We start from the raw sequence: 27,790 nt of genomic DNA, 5'->3' as shown, positions 1-27,790 counted from the left end.
ACATCCTTTAGTGCTGCACATATACGTTTTGTTGCCAACTTATCTATTTTACAGAAGCCAAAGACTTATCTTCAGGCGTGCAAGGATGCAAACTGGGTGGATGCCATGAACCAGGAGCTTGCGGCCTTGGCTGCTAACAACACTTCGACTTTTGCACCATTGCCTCCCGGGAAGCGACCTATCGGGTCGCGCTGGGTCTACAAATTAAAGTTGAACCCAGATGCATCGCTAGATCGCTACAAGGCCCGCCTTGTTGTCAAAGGTTAAAAGCAGATTGACGGAGTTGACTATTATGATTCTTTTTCTCCTGTTGCCAAATTCGTTACTGTCGAATTTTCTTATCTTTGACAGCCTCCCGCTCATGGCCCCTGTTCCAACTGGATATAAATAATGCCTTCCTTCATGGATTTCTGGATGAGGATGTGTACATGGATCCACTTAAGGCCTTACCTGATGTGCCCCCTGGCTTTGTCTGCATATTGTAGAGGTCTTTATAGGGACTCAAGCAAGCTTCAATGTAGTGGAACCTTGAGCTCTCCAACAAATTGCTGATATCTCTTTCGCTGTTCAACAGCTCAGTCAGTTCCTACAATCACCTTGCACCTCTCACTTTTCTGATGCGCTTCACATCCTTCGATATCTTAAAGGTACATCCCACACTGGTCTCTCCTTCCCTTCCTCTGGTTCGTACTTGTGGTTTGATGTATCCTGGGCGTCGTGCTTGGATTCTCGCCGTTCCATCACTGGTTTTTGTATCTTCCTTGGGTCATCTCTCATCTCGTGGAAGACTAAGAAGCAGGCCACGGTCTCCAGGTCCTCTGCTGAAGCGCAGTATTGTAGCATGGCTTCCACGGTCAGCGAGCTTCGTGCAATCTCCTTCCTACTCTGCAGCCTCGACATTCCTAGTTTGCTCCCGATCCCATTCTGGTGTGACAGCAAGGCTGCCCTTCACATTACGGCCAATCCTGTTTTTCACGAGTGCACCAAACATCTAGAGATCGACTGCCACGTCGTTTGCGATCACTTCACACATGGCTTCATTGCTTCCTCTCACATTCCCAGTTCTGCTCAGGTTGCCGATCTCTTCACTAAATACCTCACTGCTGCAGATTTTGCTCGCTTCCTTCCCAAGCTGGGCCTCTCTTCCTCGGCTCCAGCTTAAGGGGGGGCTGTGAAGAATGTGCAAGTCCTCGAGGTTGCATCGCTGCTCTTCAGGTCGCTTACAACCTTGGCCTGTAGGTCACCAGCTACCTCATTTTTTTTGTCTTTTTTGTACAGTTTTGATCTTTTGTCCTTTTCTGTATTATTAATTTGTTTGTTAGAATTTTTCTGTTCTTCCTAGATTTGGTTGGTTTGTAGTTTGTCACCTAGATTCCTTTCTCTTTTATTTATACACGAGCTTCCATTGTATTTTTCTTAATGATGAATGATGGTTTGTATTTATACTGATTTGAGAATGGAGATTTTTTCTTCTCTCTCGAACTTGAAATGTCTACAAAATTTAACTAATCTATGATGGAATGTTTTAGTCTCTCCTTTCTTGATTACAAAATAGTGCATGCCCAAATCACAGTTTTAGTTCCATAGGATAGTAGTTCAACACTTTATTTTACGAAATTTTTAAAATGCTTATAAAATTTGGAAAACCCGACAAATTTAGTCATATACTTTACAAATTTTTCAAAATGGTCCAAAAATTGAGAAAACATGACACATTTATTCCCACAAATCTCATAAAGAAGAGGATTAAATGTATTGAGTTTTTCCCATTTTGAGACTATTTTCGAAAATTTCATAAAGCAGTAGACTAAATATGCCCGACTTTTTGAATTTTAGGATCATTTTGATATTTATTTAAAATAAAAGACTAAAAGTATTGAATTCCTAACTAAAAATACAATTTTTCCAACAATGCATATATAGGAAAAAAATGCATATAGTGTAAAGTTGTTTATCCAAACAGTCCAATTTCAATTGTTTTTTTTTTTTCACTTTTAAATTTTGCTTCAAATAAATTTTGAACAGCTAAACTTACAACCTTTTTACAACTATTATTCCCAGAAAAACGGTAGAAGGTATATACTTGCTTTTGAACTATAACTAATGTTTCTTTACTTGAGTACCATATTTCTTGAAATGCTTGTCCAACTAGCCTAATTTAGCGTTAAAAGATCTCTAAAGATTTAGATTGAACACTCTAAAAGAAATATTTTGTATTTCCTTCAAGTATTTTTGTTGATTCATCAAATGTTTACTATGTGAATTAATTTGTTACATCAAGAAAAAACATGAAAATTTCTAGTTTATCATAAAACATAAATGTTCTTTTATTTTATTTTATTTTACTAAACTACATATTACTTATTATGTACATATTAATTAATTGTGTCATTAATTTTAAATTTTGATGTTTGATATATTACGTTGAGTTAATAAAATTATTCTGAGATCACATTACTTAAATTTTATTATCCAGTAATACGTTATAAGTTTGTTGAACTATACAAATATTCACTTTTAGAATGATCACTCTTAATTATTTTTTTAAAGATATTTTTTGATATATATAATTTTTGTAAAAATATTAATACGAAATTACATTTATATCTATTATACATACACATGAACAAATCAATGAAAGAAAGTTCGAAGTAAATCAACCAAAGGTAATCCTTGATTTACGTTTCTTGCATCTTATAGTTTTAATTTTATCATAAGCCCTGTTTTAGTTTATTATTAATTTAATTAACTACATCGAATGCCCGGGAACTCCAAGGGTACACCCTTGGAACCATGATTTTATTTAATTTGATTTTTAATTTGTGAATTTGTATTTACCGCTTTCGCTTGCGCATTCTCGGGGTGATCCACTCGCATTTTTATTGATTTCAAGTGGTATCATTGCCCGATTCGATGTGAATAAGCATGATAACGTGATTTTATTGCTTTTGAATCATGTTATTCATTTTGCCTATTCTTGTATAATTATATGAGAAAATTAACTTGTTCAATTTTTTTCATTTTTTGGATGATTTAAGTATTTTAAGAAAATTGAATTTTATAGTAAAATATTTACTTTTATTTTCAGTTTAATGTGTAGAAATAAAAAAATATTTTTTAAGGTACTGTAGTAGTGCACTGCTGACTAGCAGTGCAGAGCGTGCGCTCTCGGGCGAGTGTTGTCACTGCGGTCGACGGCTAGGCCGTTTTTTACCGTTTCTTTTGAAAAATTGGATTTTCTAATTTCTCCATATTTTCTTAAAGATATTTATCTTTTGTGATTTAATTTTGGATAATATTAGATTTTTTTCTATAATTAAATTGCTTTAATTAATTTGGTTGGTTTGCGTGCATTGGATGCATGAAACTTTGTTATCCTTTTAAATTGCAAATATTAAACTTGTTGTTTTCTGCATATAATTGTTTGTCGGGATATTGGATATCATGTTCTTTTTCTTGGGATGTTCATTTTTTTTTATCTAGCATGATTAATTGTTATTATGTGATAGTTGAATGTTAATGGATGATCACGGAGCCTTAGATGGCATTTTATTTTGTTGGGTGGGCCTGTGTGCCCTTGTGATTTATTTTCTCCTTTCTCTCTTTTTATGCCTTGGAATAATAACGCTTTCTCTCACCCCCCCCCCTATGTACTCCCTATGTTTTTTTATCGGGATTTCTTATTTCAATTGTAATGATCGTAACATTGGTTTTCGGTGAGGTTTTATAATTTTTATATAAAAGCAAGCCTATGGAGATGAAGGTCCGCGAAGAAGGAAGGAGTTTGAAGGCCCATTTATATGTTGATGGGTAAATCACTATTGTAATAGCATAGGGTCACCTTAGACAGTCTTTAGACTCACTGCGGGTTCAGTGAGTCACATAGGTTGGGCTCTTGATCATCCAATAGGGGTTGCTAGGTTTCATTGCACGCGATGCGTTTACTTAATGCTTTAAATATTTGATATTTGTTCATGCAATGTTAATATGTGAAGAGGTCTCGGTCTAAAAACTCAATATTAACTCTCATTTGGTTGGACCAAGTTAAATAGGACTATAATGGACTTCGATCGAAATGGTTTTGATCCGTCCAAGCCTTCCATCCATAGCAATGTGGTGAGGAAGCTATCGATACCCAATTGTGGTCTCATTAGTCGTGATACATTTAGGATAGAGGAAAGCTGCACCATTATTGTGAACAAAGGAACATGTTCACCATTTTCCTATCTCACGAGTCGTGGGGGACGGCGAATGAAATGTGATTTGGTTGATGGATGGGGCCTAACACCAAGTAACATGATTCGCTTGGAGTCTTGGAATCATGTGAAAAAGTGAGGTAAGGGATCTTGGAAAACTCATGGAATGAGAATGGTACTGGATACCTCCCACGAGGCCTTTGGCATTTGAATCGTAAAAGTGGAGCATGACAAATTCACTTGTGGATCCTAAGCTTACTAGGAAATGTTATTCGAAACCCCACTTGAGAGTCTTTAAGCTTAATTCATAATATTTCGGTAAATATAAATTTCATTAAGTAAAGGGGGTACATAAGTACAGTACAACAAGCATCAACTAGGTGGATTCCTTGACAAACTAAGGAATCCTCTATAAACGATAAAATGTGCATGTACTAACAGCTTAAGGTAGTTCAACAGTAAGAATCCTCTGTCCCACATCATCAAGAATAAGTGTACCCAAAGTCCGTGAATCACGATGGCTCCCATGAAAACGTCGAAGATTACGGTCACGCTAGATGTGATAAATAAAGGAATGAAGTAAGGCACGATAGGATGCATATATCATGTGCTTTCCCCTCCGTCTGCTAGCAGTCCACAACACGTCGGTAGGCCACGGGCAATTCGGCTATGGGAAGCGAAGTGTGAGTTAAATCACCTGCAAACAACTTCACGAATCGGGCCAGTGCAAGAATAGATGGCGGTGATTTTCCACTGCACCATCCGTAAAAAGAACACAGGAGCTATCCAAATGAGATAACCAAGGTCTGTCCATGGTAGAAAGCTTATCAAGTATGGCTATCCAAAGGACAATGGTATGCCTAGGGATCTTAAAGGGGCCCAAGAGTGGTGAAGACCAACTTACCTTAGGACCCTCAGCCCGGAGCGATAGGAGTACCGTAGCTGTCTAAGTCTGCCACAAAATACGGTCATTACCACCATGAATGTGTGGAAGGGAATGCATAATCTGTTGAATATCCGTGAGCGATCTTAAAGGGTATGCGTGGGATCGCAGGAGTGGCCAACGCCATTGTCCATCCCTAATGCAAGCAACAACTCTGTCTGTCAGCCGTGTATTCGTGAGGCTAGGTCCATTTGAAAACTATCGAATAAATGGGCCTAGCTCACGACAAGGATCCTACCATAAATACAACGTAGCCCCATCTCCAATAACATACTCAACAAACGGTCGAATGAGGGGCCGAAGATGGAGGAGTCTTTGCCAGCCCCATGAACCCCTTCGATCTGACACGTCCAGATAGAAGTATCTCACAGTCTCGTGTGATAGATCCAATCTACCTAGATAGATGCCCTATTACCCTGAATAACTTGCCATAATTTAACTCCCATAAGAGCACGGTTGAGGGCAGTGATGTCTTGGTTGCCTTGACCACCTTCATTAATAGGTCGACATACACAATCCCAAGCGACCTTCACATATCCACGAGAAGTCGAATCCTTTCATAGGAAATCCCTCAGTCGCTTTTTTACCTCCCGAGAGACACCCTTAAACAAAATAAAAGTAGCTGCCCAATATACACCAAGAACAGTAAGAACAGATTTAATAAGTTGTACTCGTCCCGCATATAATAAAATCGTACCTTCCCAACCCTTGATACACTGATCGAGTTTGTCGAGTTGGGGTATACAATCCAAAAGAGTAAGTCGCAACGATATAAGGGGGAGTTCCAAATACTTCATCGGTAAGTGTCCCTCCTAATCAGACGATGATCATGAGAGAATCATTTGACTCCTTTGTACATTAATGTGAAGACCCTTAATTCATAATATTACAATCATCTGCTGTTTTTTATTTAATTTTTTATTTTCTAGAAAATATCTAAGAACCCTTTAACCATGATAACGGAGACTAAGAAATTCAATGGCAGAATTACAACGAGTAGCTGCGAAATATGAGGATTGTCCTATATTTCGTGAACTAGGACTATATCTTGGACAAGCCACTCCCAACGGCCTTGCCAAAATAATCCTCGCCTGAAGAACGTGTCACATTCGAGAAGGGGCTTGAGGACAACCGCAAGGTCCGTAGTATCATATTGGCTTCGATGTCTAATGACATCCAAAAGCAATAAGATAGACTGGATCATGTTCTCTCGATAACGCTCCACATGAAGAAAGTTTATGCAATTCCTAATACGTATATTATATATGCCGCCACAAAAGTATTCTCCGGGACCAAGATGGCCGAAGAATCATCTGTACAAAGTCACGGGGCTAAGATGCTATCCCTAGTGGAGAAGCTCGAAGACCTCAATGTTGGGCTTGACAATGACACGTACATTGAAGTGATCCTTCAGTTGCTTCCTCTGTCCTACGACCCGTTAATTAATATGCTGGTCCAATATGAGGCGATGACCCACAAGTCTATGTCGGCAGTATTGGTAGGAGAGGCTTCAACCTCCAAAGCGAAAGGCAAGAGGGTCGAATGGTGGAAGAGGAAAAATGGCAAGGGAAAAGCTGTCACAACCACTATTTGAAAGCACCGCGAAAAAACGATTGGATTGGCCCGGGAACGCGCAAGCGGAAGCGGTAATATAAAATTACGTAAATTAAAACGAAACTTAATAAAACCAGAATTTCAAGGGTTGTACCCTTGGACTTCCCGAGCATTCGATGTAGTTATGCAAATATAACAATAAAATAAATGGGGCTATGATTGAATGAAAAATGAGAGATACATAAATCGTAAATCAAGAATTACCTTTTGATTTGATTTATTTCGAGTATCCTTTGTTTGACCCATTCACGCAAGGTTTCAACGTAGAAGCCCTTTAAAATTGCGTCTACATCCACAGGAATTTGGGATCCCTGAATCCTCGTTGCAAGAGAAAAATTAGGGAGAAAAAGACACACCAAGTGTGTATACAAGAGGGTCGGCCGAGAGGTGGAGTTAGGGTGCAGGAAATTATAATGTGTATTATGTATTTTTTCATTAGTTATTCCAAATAACTAATAAACATATATATACCTTGTATGAATGCATTAAAATATGTGTAGGTTCATTTAACCATCTATAAGATAATAAAATCCTTTATTCAAAATGAATAATGACTAACATGGCATTTTTGAAAAGTTAATTTGTTAGTCAATAATTTTCTTTTCTAATCATTTCCACCAACTTAATTAAGGGGCTTGGACCGATTGTAATTAATTAAAATACAAGGCACAATAAAATTAAATTCAATTTAATTAAAGCCCACTTACTTAAGTCCATTATATATTTAAATCAATTAAACATATGAGCCCAATAAGTCTTTATTAATTAATAAGTCCAACTTAATAAATAATAAAAGCAAGCCCATCATAAATTAATCCTATTAATTTATTCTTGGGCTTATCCATCTAATGGATCCGTCTTATTTAAAAGTAATCCAATTATTTAAGGAATTAATTCCTCGTCCCTTCTCGGTGATTTGTGTGTGACTTTTTAGGTTCACCTTTCAGCTAGACTTGCGTTAGTGTCCAACACTATTATGAATTAAATTCAATTTAATTAATAATTTTTTATCAACCCTTGATCAAGAAAGCTCATCACCATGGGTGGCCGTGTAGCAACTGTCTTTGGAACTAGAGATTAGACGAATATCGATGTGAATTTTTAGGCTCTCAAGTCCATACAGTTATGGTCCTTCCATTTACCATCTCATGGCCTTAGTCTAGGGCATGAAATTGGGTGCCGGTTCCCATCCTATACTAGGTGTCTATGCTTATTACTTGAGATCGCATTATGTCAAATTGCTCGACATAGTAACCTCTTTTTCCTATTCGATCAACGACTGCAGCCACAGCTTTGTACAGTGTAGACACATCTCCAAGTGCATAGGAAATACCTCTGTCACATTTTGACAGGGAACGGATCCTGTTCTAAGGAACTCATTGTCCTCACTACATACATTGACTGCACTAGACAAGGCTTATGATGACCATATTTGAGACACGATCACTTCTCAAAGAAATCTAAGATACAATCATCGCATGCACGTGACTGTCATGATTCTCATGTATGAGGACTACGCTCTTACTATCAAAGTCGGGGATTCGACTATTACCGACCAAGCCTTTAAGGCTACCTTATAATGATCCCCACGAGTCAATTCAATCGATTCCACACCTTGTCAATCGACCAACTAAGATCGCATAAACATCCCACATTTGTCGCCGATGAAACACGACACTCATCAAATGAATGCGACTCTTAATGCAAGTCTCAGTAGGACTCTCGATGCCCAGTCTCGAGGCCCTCGACTTGGAACATTTCAAACCCAACCCTTGGCAGTTGGTTTCATGACCGCCATCCAATCCGCAGTCCAACTGTTGCGTGGTTGTTAAAGTGGTCAGTGGGGATCTGTTGTGATGTCAAACCAATGCTTGATGTAATTTGGTAAGCACAATAGATACGTGTGCCAAAGAAGAATACCTATCATATTCGTCGGGAAAACATTGCTTAAATAAAGATTACTTCAATAATTCTCAAAACAACCAATTCAATTGGCTTTTGGTCACCCATCCCAGTAATCTCCCACTTGACCTTAAAGCCTATTACTCATGTTTCCATATTAAATTGATTATGAGCAATCTGCGATATCGGCTAGGTCTTATAGGACTACTTTTTGTTTCTGCCTATTTCCTGCGGTCCAACCGCATATTACATCTTCCTATCGTCACTCAAAGCCGATGATGGTGTCTAAGATTTTTTCCTTGGGCTTGTGATGAGATCTCAGGCCTTTTATCTTGTGCGTAGCCCAGTTGTTATCCTCTACGGTGACTAATGGTGCGGCTATGCTAGGTAGCATACCCAACAATCAAGTGTTGTTTTTCAATTATAATTGTTTTCCAAATCATTTGTGAAAATGCATTTCGAGAGCAAGTGTCCAACACTTGGGAATAAGAATAATAATCATGTTTTCTTAACAAATGCCATAGTTGGGTGAAGGGGAGTTCACGACACTCCCTTGTCTAATGACTTTTGGCAATTTTATGCAAACATCATAAGTAAATTTTTACTGCCAAACCATTATTCCATTTTCCTTCTACCCTCGCCCATCAAGGCGACAGGAGCGCTGAAAATGCTTGCAATGGCTGACATAGCTTCATCCTTCTTTGTCATTTGGCGTCTGTCTCCCTTGCCTTTCGATTTTGAGGTTGAAGCCTCCAAATTCAATACTGACGGTGCAGATTCTTCAATCATTATCTCGTATCGGTTCAACTATTTTATCAACTCATGAAATGGTCTTCTTAAGCCCATTTAGAGTTTGTCATAAACAGGTCGAAGGACGGATGAGGGGACCGAAGGATTACGTCAATGTACATCTGCTTTAAAGATCAACATTGGGGTCTCAGAGCTTCTCCACAGGGGTTTGCATCTTAGGCCAATGTTTGGGTACAGACGACCTCCATTCATCTAGGTTTCAAACAATACTTTGGCTCCCACTGGTATGGACCAAATTTGTAATAAAAGTAGAAAGCCATAGGACCTATTTTGCAAGTCCAGTAAGATAAAGATAATGCCAAAATTCAAAAAATATAGGACAAAAAAATTATTCCAGCGAAAATTGACCATTGGGATTATTTTCTTATTCAAATTGCAACATCTCTAAATTTTCTTATTCTTCACACTTGCAAAACTTTAGTTACATTTCATTCTGACTATTTTCATTCTTTGCAATGTTTTGGTCCGTAGTGGTGGGTGCACGCCGGACACTATTATGCTTTCATAAGGCCAACTCTATCCAACCAGTGGTATTGAGTTAGTTATGGAATTTAATCCATAAAAAAATTCATTTCTATATTTGTAAATGTTCTTTAGCTTTGTATAGTCTGAGAGGCTTAAACTTAACTAGCTTCATTTGACACACTATTTTATTATTAGGCCATTAACTAATGCTTTTTAGGAAAAAATTGATTTCACGTCCTATAAGTTAGCCTGTTTGAGATTTTGGTACACTATTAATTTTTTTATGAAATAAATTTAATAGAATTAAGGCTTGGCATGCAAATTGAAAACTTTTTGGAGTTATGGAATGCAATATGGTGATTTCGAAAACAATGGGACAAGATATTGCCAAAGAGTAAATTGTGAGACGTAAGAAAAAATTGCATTTTTGGTCCCATATGTTAGGGCCTTTTTCACTTTAGTCCCATTTATTACGATTTTCTTATATTGTATCCCATAAGTTGAAAATTTTCTCAATTTTAGTCCTTATGTACATTTTTCATCCAATAATTAATGGAACCGTCATAATCCCCCTTAAAAACCTTCTAACAGCTCTATTAATTATTGAACGAAAAAGTATGATGAGGACTAAAAATGAGAAAAGTTTGAAAGGGGACTATTTGTAAAAGGCCCAAACATATAGGACCAAAAATGCTATTTTCTCGAGATGTTAAAATGCAAATTTTCTACTTTTAGCAATAGATTACATGTAGATCTCTCGTTGCAAACTACATAAAGAAAATCATTCTGAATGGTTTCAGGTATAAATTCGACGATGAACGAGTGACAAAAGAAGACATAATAAAGGCTTCAGACGAGCTTTATGGAGGTAAAGAAGAAGTAAGTTTTCCTTTTATTTTTTCTACTTTTCTTAAAACTTGTTGATACTTTCTTACCTTTTCATTTATGTCTTGACAGCATGTAATGACGACAAATCCAGATAATGCCCCCCTCAAGTTTACAGGGCAGTCTAATGCCTATATGCTGGTGTACACACGTGAAAGTGACAAGGATAAAACACTGTGCAACATTGATGACAAAGATATTTCCAGCATCTTAAGGTTTGACAAAAAAATCAGCTCAAGTCATTTTTACTTTTATAAAAGAAACTTAGAGGATGTTTGGCTAAGTTTAATTGAAACATCTTATGCTTCTAGATCTTATAGGATATTTTAAGATTTTATAGATATTTATTCTTATTTTAAAAATAAGTTCTTAAATTATTTGGATAAATATGATGCTTGAGGTTGTATGACATTACAGTGTTAGACATAATAAGCTTTTGGATTACTTATATTTTGTCATCCGCACTATGACCGTTTTATACATTGGCATCTAAAATTTTTTTGTGTCAATTTACCATCTTAACTTTACAAAATTTTACACTTTTCCATTTATAACTATTTCTCAACCAAGTTTTATCGAAAAAACATCACATCCAGTGTGCATGTGATGTTTAAGGGTTATGTGATGTGATATTTTTCATATATGCACAACATGTAATGTTCTTTCGGCATAAAATCAATAAAAGGACGATCATATATGGCAAAGTACCAATTTTGCAAAGTTGATATGGTAAGTTGACACAAAAAATAATTTCTATAGCAAAGTGTAAAAAAGGGTGTAGTTCCAATAGCAAAATATAATTCACCCTAAGCTTTTTATATTGTAATAATAACCTAAAAATTCATCAAACTCTTAGAATTTAAAATTATACAAATAGATAATTTTGTTTTGCCATTATACTTTCATAATTTATAATTTCCATTATACTTTCATAATTTATTAACTACTTTTGATTAAAAAAATGTATATATATAAAAATATTTTTATGATTAAACATAAGGTAAATCTTTCTTTTGTTTGTGTAATATGTTTAATAAATATTCTTAAATACATTAATGTTTTAAAGTTATCTTCCCAATCAAAATTTTAAATCTTCTTAATAAATAACATTGAATACGAACTTAGTTTTTCGTTTTCAAGTTATGTCGAGCCCGAACTTGAGTTTGAGTCTTAAAATTTTGTCGAACTCATACCCTTACAATTACCCAAAAGAAAATAGAAAACAAGATGCCAATGCTATATATTACCCAACACGACTCGAACTACATTTTCTATTATAATTCTTGTTGCATCTTCTATTTTATTTCATATATATATATACATCACGTATATAAAGATTATGTTATTAATTTTATCTTGAAAAAAGATTTTATACACGTCAAAATATATATATGAAACTAAATAGAAGATGCAACAGGAGTAGAAAATCCAATGTGAACACAATCAGGAAAAACCGCATAATGATCTGGCAAAAGTGATAAAAAATATAATTAAGAAGCATAAGATGTTTGCGGTGTAGGACTCCTCTATGAGTGTCAATGGCCGATTAGGACGATGAGTTTATTTTGGCGCTTTCCCCATTGCCAGAAACGCTGGAAGTACACTGGTAGAAGAAATTTTCTGGCAATCTCTTCCTGTCAATCATCTTCTATTTTAGCTTATATGAACATAGTACAAGTATGGGAAAATAACATTTTTCTTCCCATAAAATAAAGCCGTCCACTTTTGGTCCCATTGGCTATGGGACTATCACTTTTGGTTACTAACTTTCAAAACTTAGCACTTTTAGTCTCATGACACATTTTTATTAGATAATTAACAAAAAAAAACTACATGATAGTTAAGTGTTGTGGGAACAAAAGTGCTGTATTTTTAAGTTCAAACTAAAGCGAGAGTCATGTAACCAAAGGACCAAAAGTGTAAAGGCCCAACAACGACGTGATTTTGTTAAAATATCTAACAGAAAGGCGTAATGAGACCAAATGTGTTACTTTTTATAAGCTACAGGGACAAAAGTGAGAATTCCATAACCAATGGGACAAAAAGTAGAAAGACCCTAAATTACGATACAAAAAATATTATTTTCCCAACGTAGTACAAGTGTCATAGTACAACTTTAATTACATTATAGATATTTAAGGAATAGTAGAACGCTAAATGGTTAAAAATACTAACTTACTGGGCGAAACATGCTATTTTCCCGACATAATACAAGTAACAACAACAACAACTATGTAGAAGAAATGTCAATATAATTTACATTTACAAGCATGTACATATTAGCTTCCGCTTTTTTTTTTCTTCTTTAGTTCTTTCTCTTTTTGCTCCCTCTTCAACCTCTCTTACACGAAGAAAAAATTTTACTGCAAAATATATATAAAAAGAATAACAGGGTGTTTGGCTAAGCTTATAAGAACATGATCGAAACATTTTATAAGATGTTTAGAACCCCATAAGCTGTTGAGAACCATTTAATAATATTCTTTTTTCTTTTTGAAGAGCTCATGAGATCCTAGGTAAGATGTTTTGAATCTTATAAGCTCTTTAAGAAAAGGTTAACTTCACCTATCTTGTTTTTAAAATATCTTACATGTTCTTCAAATAATGTCTAAAAAACAAAAACACACTCATAATTTTGTTAGTATTTTAATTTTAACCAAAGATGTGTAAAGATACAAATTAAATTATGTAAATATTTATACATAACTTGTTAATTTACATATTTCATTAATAATGTATAAAACACATAAAAAATATTCAGTATTTCTTGGAATTTTTCATTACTATAAAGAATATTATCTTACATTATGTTTTTTGTTCTGAATTAATTATATAACAAAATTGTTTAATAATATAAATATATATGTAATTGAAAACATAATTTTCTAAAAATAAAATCAAACTGATTATGAAATAATTATGATACTGCTATAGCAATTTAAATTATTATTTTGTTAATTATGTAAAATAAGTAGTATTATATCATAATGTATAGAACAACATAAAAAATACTAAATCATTTATTAATCATAACTTTTGCAAATATATAAGTTAAATTATCAGATTATTTAATAGAATTCAAAAAATAAGACATTCATTGAACGCAATTCTAATATATTTTACATTATAGTATTAAATATGTATTTATTTAGGGATAATTAGACCGCCTTTTCTTTAAGTTCAGTATAATTATACTTAGACTTTATGTGATTTGAAAAATTACATCCAGTACATCTGATTTTATTTTCATCTAATAAATAGTTCTTCCTGTTAGTCAAAATTCACCAAATATGCTGATATTAGCAAAACAAAATTGAATGAAAATCCAAATTTACCTTTGATTGACTTATTACTGAGGTATTGTAGGTCAAATAATTTTTTTCTATTTAAATTGCTCTTATACGTCTTCACGCACGCTAATGCATGTGAGGAGGTATATCTTCACCCTTATAAAGGTTGTTTTGCTAGAAAAAATTTATTTGACCTCCAATAAGGAGTAAGTCATTCGCGGATAAATATAGTTTTCCATTCCAATATCTTTTACTAATATATAAGAATATTCTATAAATTTTGACTAATAGAGGGATTAAATTATTGAATGAAAAAAAAAAGATATTGTTACTAAATATAATTTTTCAAACTACAAACAGTTTATGTATAATTACATCAAATTTTAATGAAGGATTTTATAATCATCCCATTTATATAAAATGTCTATAAAACTAAAATATATAAGTATTAAAAAAAAAGAGAAAACATGCAAGTAGAATCATATGTGGAAGGCGTGATTAGAGTTTGTTGATTGGCTCTGCTTTTGTTCTTGATCGACACCGTTTACACTTCGGACTTACTAATATGGGTACTAAATTGAAGACACTTAACTTTTTGAATCAAAGCCATATGATTGTATGAAACATTTCAGATTGTTATATGATTGTAGGTCAACCATTTAAAAAGGTTATCAAGTAACAATCCCAATGATGACAAATAGAGCGTGCACAGGTAATTCATGATAATTCCAAATGTATTCAGTAAATGAGCTTTGAAGGCCTTTCTTTTCATCATTCGTCTTATTAAATTTTTGTACTATGATTAAGAATTTGCGCGCCATCCCACTCCCTGATAAAGAAAGCGATGACATTTTACTGTTCTTTAAGCTTTATGAGCCTGAGAAAGGGGAGTTAAGGTATTTTTCTTGTTCCCTTGTTTCCCATGAGGTTCTATATGTAGAAAATATCTATAGAAAAGATAGACACGAGTAATTCCCTGAAAAGTAAAGATAAAAGAATGGTATTGGCCTTTAATCTATTCTCATTGCATACCAGATATGTTGGAAGACTTTTTGTCAAGAGCTATGACAAGCCATCAAATATTCTAGAGAAGTTAAATCAACTTGCAGGCTATGCTCCTGATGAAGAGATAGAATTTTTCGAGGTTTGTTCCAATATATAAATGGAAGCGATAGTATTTGCTTATTTCTAAATCTTGGTAACAAACCTAATAGATTGTTGTTAGCTGCAACTTAAAATGAAACCCACATGCAACTGTTTTCATTAAATGGAGCTATTATTGCATCTGTCAAATGTCATGGAGATGAACATAACTCATGTTACATGTAATTTCTTTACAAGGACTTTAAAATTGCTATGCATATGGAATACAATGCACATATCCATTTTAAATGGTGAAGATATCTTTCATAAAATGCATATATACCGTTTAAATGTTGAAGATATCTTTCACAAAATGTCCAAATATATTTTAAACGGTGAAGATATCTTGTGTTTTTTGCTTCTCAGGAGATAAAGTTTCTGCCCACAGTCATGTGTGTGTACATTGACACGGGACTTACATTTACATATAACCAGGTATATGAAATCACATGCACAAGTATTTCTCAGGACAAAGATTGTATTTTGATAACTTTCCGGTTTCTTTTATTGCAGCTAGAGAATGGGGACATTGTTTGGTATTAAAAGTTACTGCCTGCTCAAACTAGGAAGCTATTTCGTTGCCCGGATATTCCATCATTCCTTGAATACCAGCATAGCCTTCAAGTACATTTTCATAAATATTGTGTTCATATTAATTAGTAATATCTATCTATATGCATTTGCACCTTAGGTAGAATCACTATATTGTAGTTACAAGATATATGTTTCACATGTCATATTTCATTCTTATGTTGATCGTGTTGCTAGATTGTAGGAATATCTTTTCCTAAAGTATCAAACATAATACATATTGGTCTAACTTGGACCTTTTCCGCATATAGTTCATTTCGATAGCTCATTAATATTTTTCGAAATTGCCTCTTTCTCAACTAGCAGTTCTTCATATTTGAGCTTTTCTTTAATGTAAACACATCAGTCAGAAGATGTCCAATCCTCTTCTTCTGTTCCACTGGTTGCTTGTTGTTGAATTGCCTATCGAGGAAGACAAACATGGCAAAAACAATTTTAGAGGAAGAGGAGTTCTTCATTTCTGCAGTCTATCTCTGTAAAATTTCTATTATAATAAAAACGATGACTCCCCTGACTTATATATATACCATCCACGTAAGCTAACTACCAATGTAACAAACTAACCATATGGCAATGAGTTGGCCCAATGACAATTCGAATAAATGACAAGGCAGGCCGCATAAGTAACAGAACGAATAAAATAAAGAAGACATGTTTCCCAAATGCGATTTAATTAAAACGTCTCATCCAGTATCCAAAATGCCAATGTCTGCGTCTACTTCCTCAAGCTACTGCTGTTCTTGGTTTAGCTGCTGTTGCTGCTCAGATTGCTGCTGCAAATGGAGATGATCAACTTCAACAGCCCCCCCCCCCACAAGTGGGATGGGGATTGAGAGACACCAGGCCCAACTTGGAGGTAAGAGAAATGAACATCTTCAAGGGCCAAGCCTTCGTAAATACATCAGCCAATCGCATAAAACCAGGAACAAAGGAAGGAGAAATAAAACCATCCTCGAAGGCATTTCGAACGAGATGACAGTCTAATTCGATGTGCTTCGTACGCTCGTGAAAGACTAGGTTAGCTAGAATATGTAACGCGGCCTTATTATCACAAAACAAATCAATAGGCAATGAGATAGGAATGTTGAAATCAGAGAGAATGTATGATATCTAACAAAGTTCACAAACACTGGAAGCCAAACTCCTATATTGAGACTCTGCAGTGGAACGAGAAGCGGTGGACTACTTCTTGGTTTTCCACGACACCAATGCATCACCGAGGAAGATACAATAAGAGAACGCCTAGAGTTCGGGCAAGACGCCCAATCGGCATTACATAATGCATGAAGAGCCAAGGAATTACTAGCTGGAAAATACAGTCCTTTGGAGGGAGAGCCCTTGAGATAACGTACCACATGCAACGATACCTTCCAATGCGAGTCACAAGGTTGATTTATGTACTGATTAAGTTGTTGTACTGAGTAGGAAATATTCGGTCGCGTGTAGCCAAGATAAAGTAATCGGCCAACCAATCTTCGATAAGAATCAGGACGCGAGAAAATGGAACCAGAGCTAGCAGCCAGCTTCAAACCAGAGGGAAATGGACTAGACGCAGTTTTTGCTTGAGCCAACCTAGTGTCCTTGATAGTGTCCATCACATATTTCGCTGTGCCACATAAAGACCTGAAGCACTACAAGCGATTTCATGTCCGAGAAAGTAGCTCGCATCTCCCATGTCTTTAATACTGAACAATTTGCGAAGATACCGCTTAACCTGATCAATATCATCAACAAAGGGACCTGTGATGAGAATATCGTCTACATAGACGAGTAAAGCCCTAAGACTCGAGCATGAAGGCTTCACAAATAAGCAGTGATCATGGACAGATTGAGCGAATCCATAAGCAACAAGCTTCAAAGTGAACACTGCATTCGACTAGCGCGAAGCCTGCTTTAGGCTGTATAAAGATCGCTGTAATTTGCACACCAAGTTGGGTGGAACATCATATCCTTTAAGGGGCAACATGAATAAGTCTTCCTCAAGATAACCGTGTAGAAATGCGTTGTTAATGTCTAACTTCTGAATAGGCCAAGCATGAGCAGCGGCAATGGCAAGAAAACTACGCACAATCACAGACTTCGCCACTGGCGAAAAACTATCTATATAGTCGATGCCCTCAATCTAGTTGACGCTCTTAGCTACCAGGCGTGCTTTGTACCTCTCGAATGATCCATCTGCACGTAGCTTAGTTTTGAAAACCCACTTACAGCCGATGGTGCATTTACCTGGCGGCAAAGGGGCGACTTTCCAGGTATGGTTGGCTTCTAAGGCCTTTAGCTCCGCATCCATGGCCTCTCTCCACTCCTTGTGCTGAACGGCTTCAGAAAAAGAGTTGGGCTCCTGCAAAATAAACAAAGAAGCTACAAATGATTTGTATGCAGAGGTGTGTGTAAGAAACGAGGATGAGTGTTGAGTAGAGCAAATAAAATCGTTCAACCAAGTAGGATGTTAAGAAATTCTAGTAGAACTTCTGGGTAATGGCACTGGAGTAGCGGAAGAAGCTGGAGTAGGCAAAGTTGGCTCAAAAGTAGGAATTGAGGCAGACTCAGTATCAGGAATAGAAACAAAATCATCAGCGGAAGGAGATAACATAGGAAGGGGACATGAATGTGTGCTCTGTGTAACAAGAACAGAGTATGGAAACTCCTTTTCATAGAACTAAACGTCTCTCGACACAATGACACGATTGTTATCTATGTCAAACAATATATATCCTTTTTGGGTCATGGGATATCCCAAGAGAATGCACTTGAAGGCTCTCGGGTGAAATTTACTCCTATGGGGCTCAATATTTGTGGCATAACATAGGCTGCCGAAAATACGAAGATGGTGATATGTGGGAGGATTACCAGTTAGTTTTTCAAAAGGAGTTTTGCATTGAAGAATCTTTGAAGGTGTTCTATTTATCAACTAGGTGGCAGTAAGAATTGAATCGCCCCAGAATTTAAGGGGCAATGGGGCTTGAAGTAACAAAGCTCTAGCTACATCTAGGAGTTATTTGTATTTCCGTTCTGTTCTACCGTTTTGTTGAGGAGTGTAGGCACAAGTGGTATGATGTATAATGCCCATCTCTTGACAAAACAATAGACAATCTTTGTTCAAGAATTCAGAATCATTATCTATTCTAATCACTTTAATATTCCTAGATTGTTGAGTTTTAACCATAGAGAAGGACGAACTTAGGACAGAAATGACTTGGGATTTTTTTTTCCAAGAGGTAAGTCCAAAGAGAATGGGAATTGTCATCTAGGATAGTTAAAATGTAGCTGCAGTTTGAGATTGTATAAGTAGTGTATGATCCCCAAATATCTAAGTGAACCAGATCAAAAGGAGCCTTGGATTGTGATTTACTCAGATTCAAAGAAGTTCTACACTGCTTGGCTTTATGGCAAATATCACATGGATCAATAGGAATAATGGTAGAACAATTAGGTAGTTGAATATGCTTCATTACAAGCAAGGGAATGTGCCCCAATCTATGATGCCAAATTTGAGTGTTAAAGTGAAAATCAGTAGAATTGGAAGAGGTGTTACTGAGTACAGAGGTCGGAGGAATACTGCATGAAATCTGTCTAACAGTGTATAAGTTCCTGGATCTATTTGCCTGAAATAGAGTGGCTTTATTTGCTTGGTCCTTCAAGAGACACTTAGAATCAGTAAATTAAAAAATATAATAAATATCATGACAAAGATGACAGACGGATAATAGGTTCACAGAGAAAGAGGGAAGACATAGGACATGAGTAAAAGTGAGAAGCTCATTTAAACAAGCTATGCCAATATACGTAGCAGCTTTGTAAGTGCCATCTGGTATGTGTATGTGTATAGGTTGTGCAGGAGTTGTGAATGAGTGAAATAGTTGAAGGTTAGCACAAATATGGTTCGTAGCTCCAGTGTTTATAATCCAATAGTCCAAGTCAATCCCTGAAGGTCTAGAAACATTTAATGAGATCTGCCATCATCTCAGTCAATTGATTAGTATCAGAGGTATCTGTAGACGTTGGTTTCTCAGCAATTGCAGCAGCTGCGAAGGACTTGCCACTCACCACCTTTTTCCTCTTATCACCCATGGTTTTGTACCAGTCTGGTACACCGTAAATTTGAAAGCAAGTATCTATTGCATGTCCAGTCTGTGACAATGCGTGTAAGTTATGTTCGATTTGTCTACATAAGGTCTTCTTTTATTCTGGAATCTATCACCTCCATCCCTCTTATTGTCCTTAGATTTGAAATGATAGGACATGTGGTGAGGAGTTGCAGCCGTCTCTATGTGTATTTGCCTCTGTTTTTCCACTGTGAAAAGCATGAAAAACATCCGTTCCATAGTAGGCAAAGGATCCTGCATTAATACTTGACTTCTCTCGTTGTCAAAAGTCTCGTGTAACCCCAAAAGAAATTGCATTAGTTGCATATGTTCATTTCGATCGCTTTGTTCACTCCATAAGTACAACAACCACAAGTGCACCTTGGATTAGGTGCTAAAACCAGCTGCTCCTCCCAATATTTCTTCAGCTTGGTTATGTAGGCTGTTTAGGACAAATCAAGTTGTGCGATGGACGAAATCTCGTGCTGAATTTGATATATCATCGGTCTATTGCTCCTGCCATATCGACCTTGTATTTCTAACCAGAGTTCTTGAGAAGAAGTAACATACATAAAGGATTCAACAATCTCCTTTGAGATAGAATTCCACTGCAAGGAGGTAACCATCAGGTCTACTAGATGCCATTGCTCAAAATTTGTTGATCCTACCGCCAGCCTAGGGAACGTGCCGTCAATGAATCCAAGCTTCATTTTCGTTCCTAGAGCTACATAAACGGCACGATTCCATGTCAGAAAGTTTGAACTATCCAACAGAGAAGAGGATAACGCCAAACTTCAATTTTCTGACAGATGGATGTATAGTGCCTCGCATTCCAGCTGTTCTGCCACTTTTATTCAAATCTGCCATAGCTCACCTAATAAGTGTGGGTAAGTGATGCGTATCCCATAGACCTTCATACAGAAGGCTCTGATACCATGTTTAATTGCATATCGAGGAAGATAAACAGGGCAAAAGTAATTTTGGAGGAAGAGGAGTTCTTCATTTCTGCAGACTGTCTCTGTAAATTTTCTGTTACAATAAAAACGATGACTCTCTTGACTTATATATATATCGTCCACGTAAGCTAACTGCCAATGTAACAAACTAACCCTACGAGCAATGAGCTGGCCCAATGACAATTCGAATAAATGACAAGGCAGGCCACATAAGTAACAGAACAAACCAAATAAAGAAGGCGTGTTTCCCAAATGCGATTTAATTAAAACGTCTCATCCAAAATCCAAAATGCCAATGTCTGCATCTACGTCCTCAAGTTGCTGCTGTTGCCAGTTTAGCTGCTATTGCTACTTAGATTACTGTTGCAAATGGAGATGATCAACTTCAACACTTGTGTTGGAGGAATATTTTAAATGTGTTGGGTGTTTCCTAGTTATTCTCTGACCTTGAACCAAAATATCTTTTGAAGGAGGTTTCTTTTGATGAGACTGAAAGCCATGTACAAATTTCAACTTTTATTGCAATTTTTTGGTTAGTCAAATGTAGAGAAATATGAAACCTCTTGTACTTTCCTCCCTCCGTATCGAGACATGGATGAGCATGCAAGTCAAGCTGACTGCTTTCTCAACCTTCCTCCCTCCAAACCTAAACATGGGAGAGCATGCACATCATGCTCACTACTTTTTCAATTTCCTCCCTCCGGAGTTCGACGCGAATGAGCATGTACGTACCCTTACACCATTTAGACCTAGACGCGGATTACCATGCAAACAAGCTCACTTTTTTCTAACCTTCCTCCCCCTGAACTTAGATGCGGATGAGCATGCACGTCACACTTACTCCATGTCTTCCTCCCTCCAAATCTAGATGTGGATGAGCATTTACAACAAGCTCAGGTTCCTCCCTCCAGACCTAGCTGCGGATAAGCATTTACGTCAAGCTCACTTCGTGTCTTCCTCTCTCCCAATGTAGATGCCGATGCGCATTTATGTCAAAACTCACTTTCTACGTTCCTCCATCTGGACCAATGTGCAGATGAGCATGCACGTGCGTGCTTCCTTCTAACCTTGAGAGTATATCTCTACTAGATGTTGTCCTTGTTATTCTTTCAAATAGTTACTTCCCACTCAAATTCTCTTCTATAGGTTCCCTTTGTAGTGTAATATCAATAGTTATTTATAATTTTTTAGACTTCATATAGTAGCTTTGCATTTGACTGAAAACCATATCTCTAGCTCTCTCGAGTTCATGCTTATCCAATATCTCGCGCCTAGAAAATGAATCATTATATTTTTACTTGAATTTTATACTTAAAAATAGCAATAAGACGGCTAACATAGATGAGACTCGTATTGCAAGCACCCTATGCTGCAAATTTGTTAAGATGAACAACCCATTTATTGCACTGCCATATTAGACATTTGTGTTCTTGCATGCTCTCGAACTTATATTTTATTTTTCTCTACGTGTTTCTCCTCCTTGAGATAGTCCCTTTTATCACATGCTCAGTGATGTGTTGCATATTGATTATTGTATAAGCTACCTAAAGATAGCGTAGTTAAATTACTTTCCTAGCCCATATTATTTGTTTCATAAAAAAGTTTTACCTATTGATGTATTTGGATATCTGATGCAATTATTCATTTAAAATTATAGAAAATATAAAACATGTGCATTGTCTCTCAAAGAAAGCATGATTCATTCTGGAGTATAATGTTATATTATCCAATGATGTTGTTGGATTTTTTGGCCCATGCCCCCCCCCTCAAACTTGGATGGCAGCCCACTTGCTGCCCGGCCCATTACCGGACCCAACCCTTCTTCTACTTAATCGTAAATCTCTACTTAACCCTATTCTTCAACTATTCTGCCGATGCCTCTTCCTCTCCCTCCTTTCTATCATTGTTTTTGTTCCTCTCAAGTTTCCAATGCTCTTGAAAATATCTCATCATCTCACATCTTTCTATCTCTGTTCTATCGGTGTATATATATAATGGTCTTCTATGGTTTTAAAGAGATAGAACAACAACAAAACTAAAACCCCTTTTTGTGAAATACTTTGTCAAAATATTTTATGAGGGTGAAAGAAATTTCTTAGTGGAATTTTTATTGATTTTAAATGAAGCCTAAGTGGTCTCTTTGTGGATCTTTGTGTCTTGGTGGCTTTGTGGGTTTTTTGCAACCATGAGGGTTGCCGGCTGGTGGTGGCGCTTGGGCATTCGGTTGTCAGATCTGGCTCCTGGGCCGGTTACTTTACTGCTTTTCCTATTGCTATTTTTCTGTTATTCTTTCTTTATTCATTGATCTGAAATTATTGTATGAGGGTTTTCAAACCCACCATTATCTTTGTAGTTATTGTTTTATTTGGGTTCATCACTTTATGGATAAATTCCCAACAGATCTCATCATATTATCTTCCATGATTCATTGAAATTCCTCGCTCTTTCTATTTCTCCCTCTCTTGCTCCTTGTTTCTTGTTATCTTAGTGTGATGCCTATGTTTGTGTGCTTTATTGCTCTTCGACTTCTCTTTAATTTTCTATCTTTGCATTTCTCGTCCTTGAAATGGTCCCTTTTATCACATAGTCGATGTTGTGCCTCATATTGACTATTGTATATGTTAATTGCTTGAACAAACCATAATTAATTGCTTTCCTAACCGTATTATTTGTTTCACTGTAAAAGGTTTTGCCTATTGAAGTATTTTGGTATTTGATGCTAATATTTTCTTAAAAATATACAAAATATAAAATTTGTATATTGTCACCTCCGAGAAACAATGAATCATATCGAAGTATAATATTATCGAGTGATCTCATCATATTATCTTCCACGACTATTTAAAATTTTTGCTCTTTCTCTTGCACCTGGTCTTGATTCCCATTATCTTAATGTGCATGTGCGTGTGCATACTTGGACACCATTAGTTACTCAATGTACCCCATTTATAACATCTATTTCCTTTCAATGACCCCAAAATAATGGTTCTAAGTCTAAAAGTATTCTTTTTCCCTGTAACTACCTTCTTGTTAGAGTAATGATGTGATGCATCTAACTTTCATCTAATATATCCTGACTTTTTTGGTTTGTAATTCTACAGGTTATCCACTTTCATCCTATAAGATATCGAGGAGTAGAAAACTTGTTAGAGATGTTGCTGCATTACGACCAAGTACACATTCATACAACTCTAAGTCGGTGTTCATTTGATGAGGGTGTGAAACTAACAAAGCATTACTTTCTTGTTCAGCTTTCTGATATACTTTGAAGTAGTGGATATACCTCTGCCAGAATTGCAAGAGTTGAGAATCCTCAAACTAGCTTTCAGCTATGCGGCAAACTCTGAAGTGAGTATTCATTCATAATTGGACTTTATGCTCCTATACAAGTGCATACATATGCAAAACTTGCAAATTTATTATATATTTAGCAATCATTAAATATCTTATTTGTTTTCCATATATAGCTGGAAACTCACAGTATTAGGCTGCCGAAGGAAAGCACTGTGGGTGATGTCCTTGAGCATCTCAAGGACAAGGTAATATAGCTGACAATTTATTACTGGGAGTGTGCGTGTTTGTGTTCCTAGAATTCTAAGATTTTTCGTATAACGTAGCGTTATATGATTTTTAACTGTTGCAATGTTTATGTTAAACAGGTGAAACTTTCTCGTCCAAATGCAGAGCTAAAGCTGCTGGAAGTATTATCACAAAAGATCTATAAGGTCCTGAATTATTGCATCTTCTTTTTATTTCATTCATTAGTTTCGTAATATTAATAACATAATAATATTCTTCTAAAATTTTACTTAATAATCCAACTTAAATAGTTAAATTCAATTTATTTTACAATGAAAAATCTTGTATGGGTTAGCTACACACAAATTGGACGTGTCGGAGATATGCACTCTGACTTGGAAGTTGAGTCTCAGTACTTGCTAGGTTTTTATATTTTGCCCATGTGGTCTTCACTTAGTAAATTGTATATTGTGTTTCCAAATGGATGTTAGAAGTTCTTTATGTCTAGCCTTCTATGCTTATTTTTTTTAAGTTGCTAAAACTCTAAGTTCCTACAGATATATCCTAACAGTGATAAGATCGCAGCAATAAATGGCAATCGTTGGACTTTACGAGCAGAGGAGGTCTGTTAGAGATAGATATGTGTGTCTATGTATATAAATGCTTTCATTTTTCAGGTGATGCACATAACAAAAAATATCTTGCTAATTTCTTTCCATGTTAGTACTATGTCTTTGACATGCTACGACACTTTTTCCTTTAAAATTGGCTTCCCCATATATTCAACTCTAATATCAACAATTTCTCCACTTTTATAATTTCTCATTGCAGGTTCCAGAGGAAGAGAAATTTCTTGGCCCAAGTAAATGTTTGATTCATGTGTGTCACTTCATGCATGAGGATGCTCAAAACCAGACGGTAGTATTTTCAGTTCATTACTTCATAGTTTTCCTCATATATTTGTACTCGTTTCACCTCTCTATTTCAACTGCAAGTGCATCTCTTTCATTTTCTTCCTTTTAAATCTTATATATTCATTTTGCTTCTGGCAGTGAATTAAAACTCTTGTAGAGCCATTTTTATTGATGATTAATGATGGTGAAACTTTGTCTCGTATCAAGGTTCGTGTGCAGAACAAGTTGCAAGTACGAGATGAGGAATTTTCGAAGGTATTCCAGCCCGAGCCTAATTGTTACAATCCGTTTAAATGAAGATGATGGTATGATGCTTATGTTATTAGGCATGCTACAATTTCTACTTTATGCTTGAATCTTCTCGATTTTATGCAGTGGAGATTTGCTTTTGTGTCGCATAGTCAAGAAGAATACTTGGAGGACTCAGATACTTTGTTCGGCCATTTCCAGGTCTCACTCACTCTCTCACACTGACACACTCTGTGACAATATTTATATGCAGATGCGCTTAAATTTCATAATATGTTTTGACTCTACAAAGAAGCAGTATTTGTGTTTCTTGGGAGCAATATCTTGGACTGGAACACGTTAACAATATCCCTAGAAGGCTTCTGCAGCAAATCAGGTAATCTATACCTGGTTTTATTTTCATTTTTTTTTTAATAAATTCGATTTTGTTGCTAGATGTTGATAATCTTGCCGAAAGTTTTGCAGAAAACCTAACACTATATTTGGTTTCATTTTTAACTTGTTTTGATGTGTTTTGTGGAGATAGAGAGAGAAAAACAAAGATAAATAAGTATGTGTTAGACATAGTGTGTATGTTTGGATTTGTTTTTGGAGATAATATAAAATAAGTATGGTATGTTTGGTGTTGTTTAGTAGGAGACAAAAACTACTGCTCATTGTCAAATCATGTCTTTTTTATATATATTTAGTTGTAGAGCCTATAAGTGTAGACTTATTTTGACAAAAATCAAATCAGACACTATTTGAAAACATCTCAAAACACCACCAAAACTTTTAAAACAAATAAAGGCAAACATTGTCCATGTTTTGGCCTATCTCGGAGATGAAACAAAATTGAAACCAAATATTATGTAAAAATTCCACTTCATGCTACATGTCCTTTTATTTATCTACTGAACAAATAAGTTGATTGCTATATTATGAGCCCTGACCCTTACGTGCAAAAAGAAAACTTAGTTGCTCTAAAAACAAAAAAAAGGCATGCAACGTACTGAGTTTACAGATTCATGACATATATTTGTTTAATATCTGTAGTTGCAGTCATATGTTTGTGTTTTCTATAAGAATAGTTCTAACTAAGATCTGCAATGACCTCTTCTTTTCAGTATCGCACCTCCCATAACAAGCCTTTGAGGATATACAATTAGGAGTGTGGCCGCCAGTGGGGTTCTTACATAGCCAGATCTTGAAAACTCATATGTAAAATATAGGAAAAAATACAAGCAACCCCTTGTGATATCGCAAAACACCCCCTTATGAAAAAACAAATAGCGATTCTCGCCATAGTTTTTCTAGTAAACTTGTTTGTGTCTTTTGTTGTAATGGAGTAGTACTCCTTGCTTAATTTTGCTCTATTTGTAAGGGAGTAGTACTCCTTATTTATGGCTTTGTTAGGAATTCTAGGGAGGTAGCTCTCCCCGCTGTAACAATTTTGTACATTTTAATATAGAAGGACAGAGGACTCCGAAAAGCTCCCCCCAGCTCTAGGTGGTTTTTGTTAAAAAAACAAATAAATAGCGATTTACCTCCCTGTAATTTTTAAAATACAATAATTTACCTCCCTATATTTTTCAAAATGAAGCAATTTACCTCCCTATATAAGGTGGTAAATTGCTTCATTTTAAAAAGTATAGGAGGGTAAATTGCTATATTTTTTTCATAGAGGGTAATGTCTCATTTTCTATATCACAGAGGGTGAATTGCATTCCCCCGTAAAACATTTGTCAAAGTTGAGAATGTAACATACATATTTGTACATATATTGGAGAGCTTCTCTTGATGTAGGGTTTCATGTCGATTCACATGTAATCCAATAGGTTATTGTGGGTGTTCTAGATTTGTGCCATGGATGACCAATCCATTGCTTCAGAATGGACAGTGAGGATCGTATTCTAGATTCTTTATCTGAGTTATATATAGTACTTGTATTTGTTAATTATACATGGCTTCATGTACATTACTGTACGGAGATTGTTCATTTTTTTAATTGTATATATAGAAATATATATAGATAGGGAAAAAGATCCCAATAGTCCTTTATTTATGCCTTAAAATCGTTTGTCCTTAAACTTTGATAATATTAGTTTTAGTCCTATATCTTTCCCTTTTGCTTAGATTCGGTCCTTGAGCCAATTTTATGATCCTTTTTCCCTCCTTTGATAATAAAGCCTAATAGTCCATTTTAATGCTCTAAAAATGGCCCAACATGCTTTCGAAATAAATTAAGA

General features: G+C 35.8%; 1 long non-coding RNA gene and 1 pseudogene across 1 annotated transcript; both read left to right on the top strand.

Moving 5' to 3' along the window:
• Nucleotides 1-27,039, top strand: part of LOC105179282 (ubiquitin C-terminal hydrolase 13-like) — a 217,139-nt pseudogene extending 190,100 nt beyond the window's left edge.
• Nucleotides 22,760-24,380, top strand: LOC148784418 (uncharacterized). The gene is made up of 4 exons (XR_016063644.1): nucleotides 22,760-23,128; nucleotides 23,982-24,053; nucleotides 24,132-24,228; nucleotides 24,348-24,380. It is a non-coding gene; the product is annotated as an uncharacterized LOC148784418 (long non-coding RNA).
• Nucleotides 27,040-27,790: the final 751 nt, after the last annotated feature.

This window comes from Sesamum indicum, linkage group LG13 (assembly GCF_026168435.1).
Source record: "Sesamum indicum cultivar Baizhima isolate 11 linkage group LG13, ASM2616843v1, whole genome shotgun sequence".
NCBI lineage: Eukaryota > Viridiplantae > Streptophyta > Magnoliopsida > Lamiales > Pedaliaceae > Sesamum > Sesamum indicum.
This window is presented reverse-complemented; position numbering and strand designations above follow the sequence as displayed.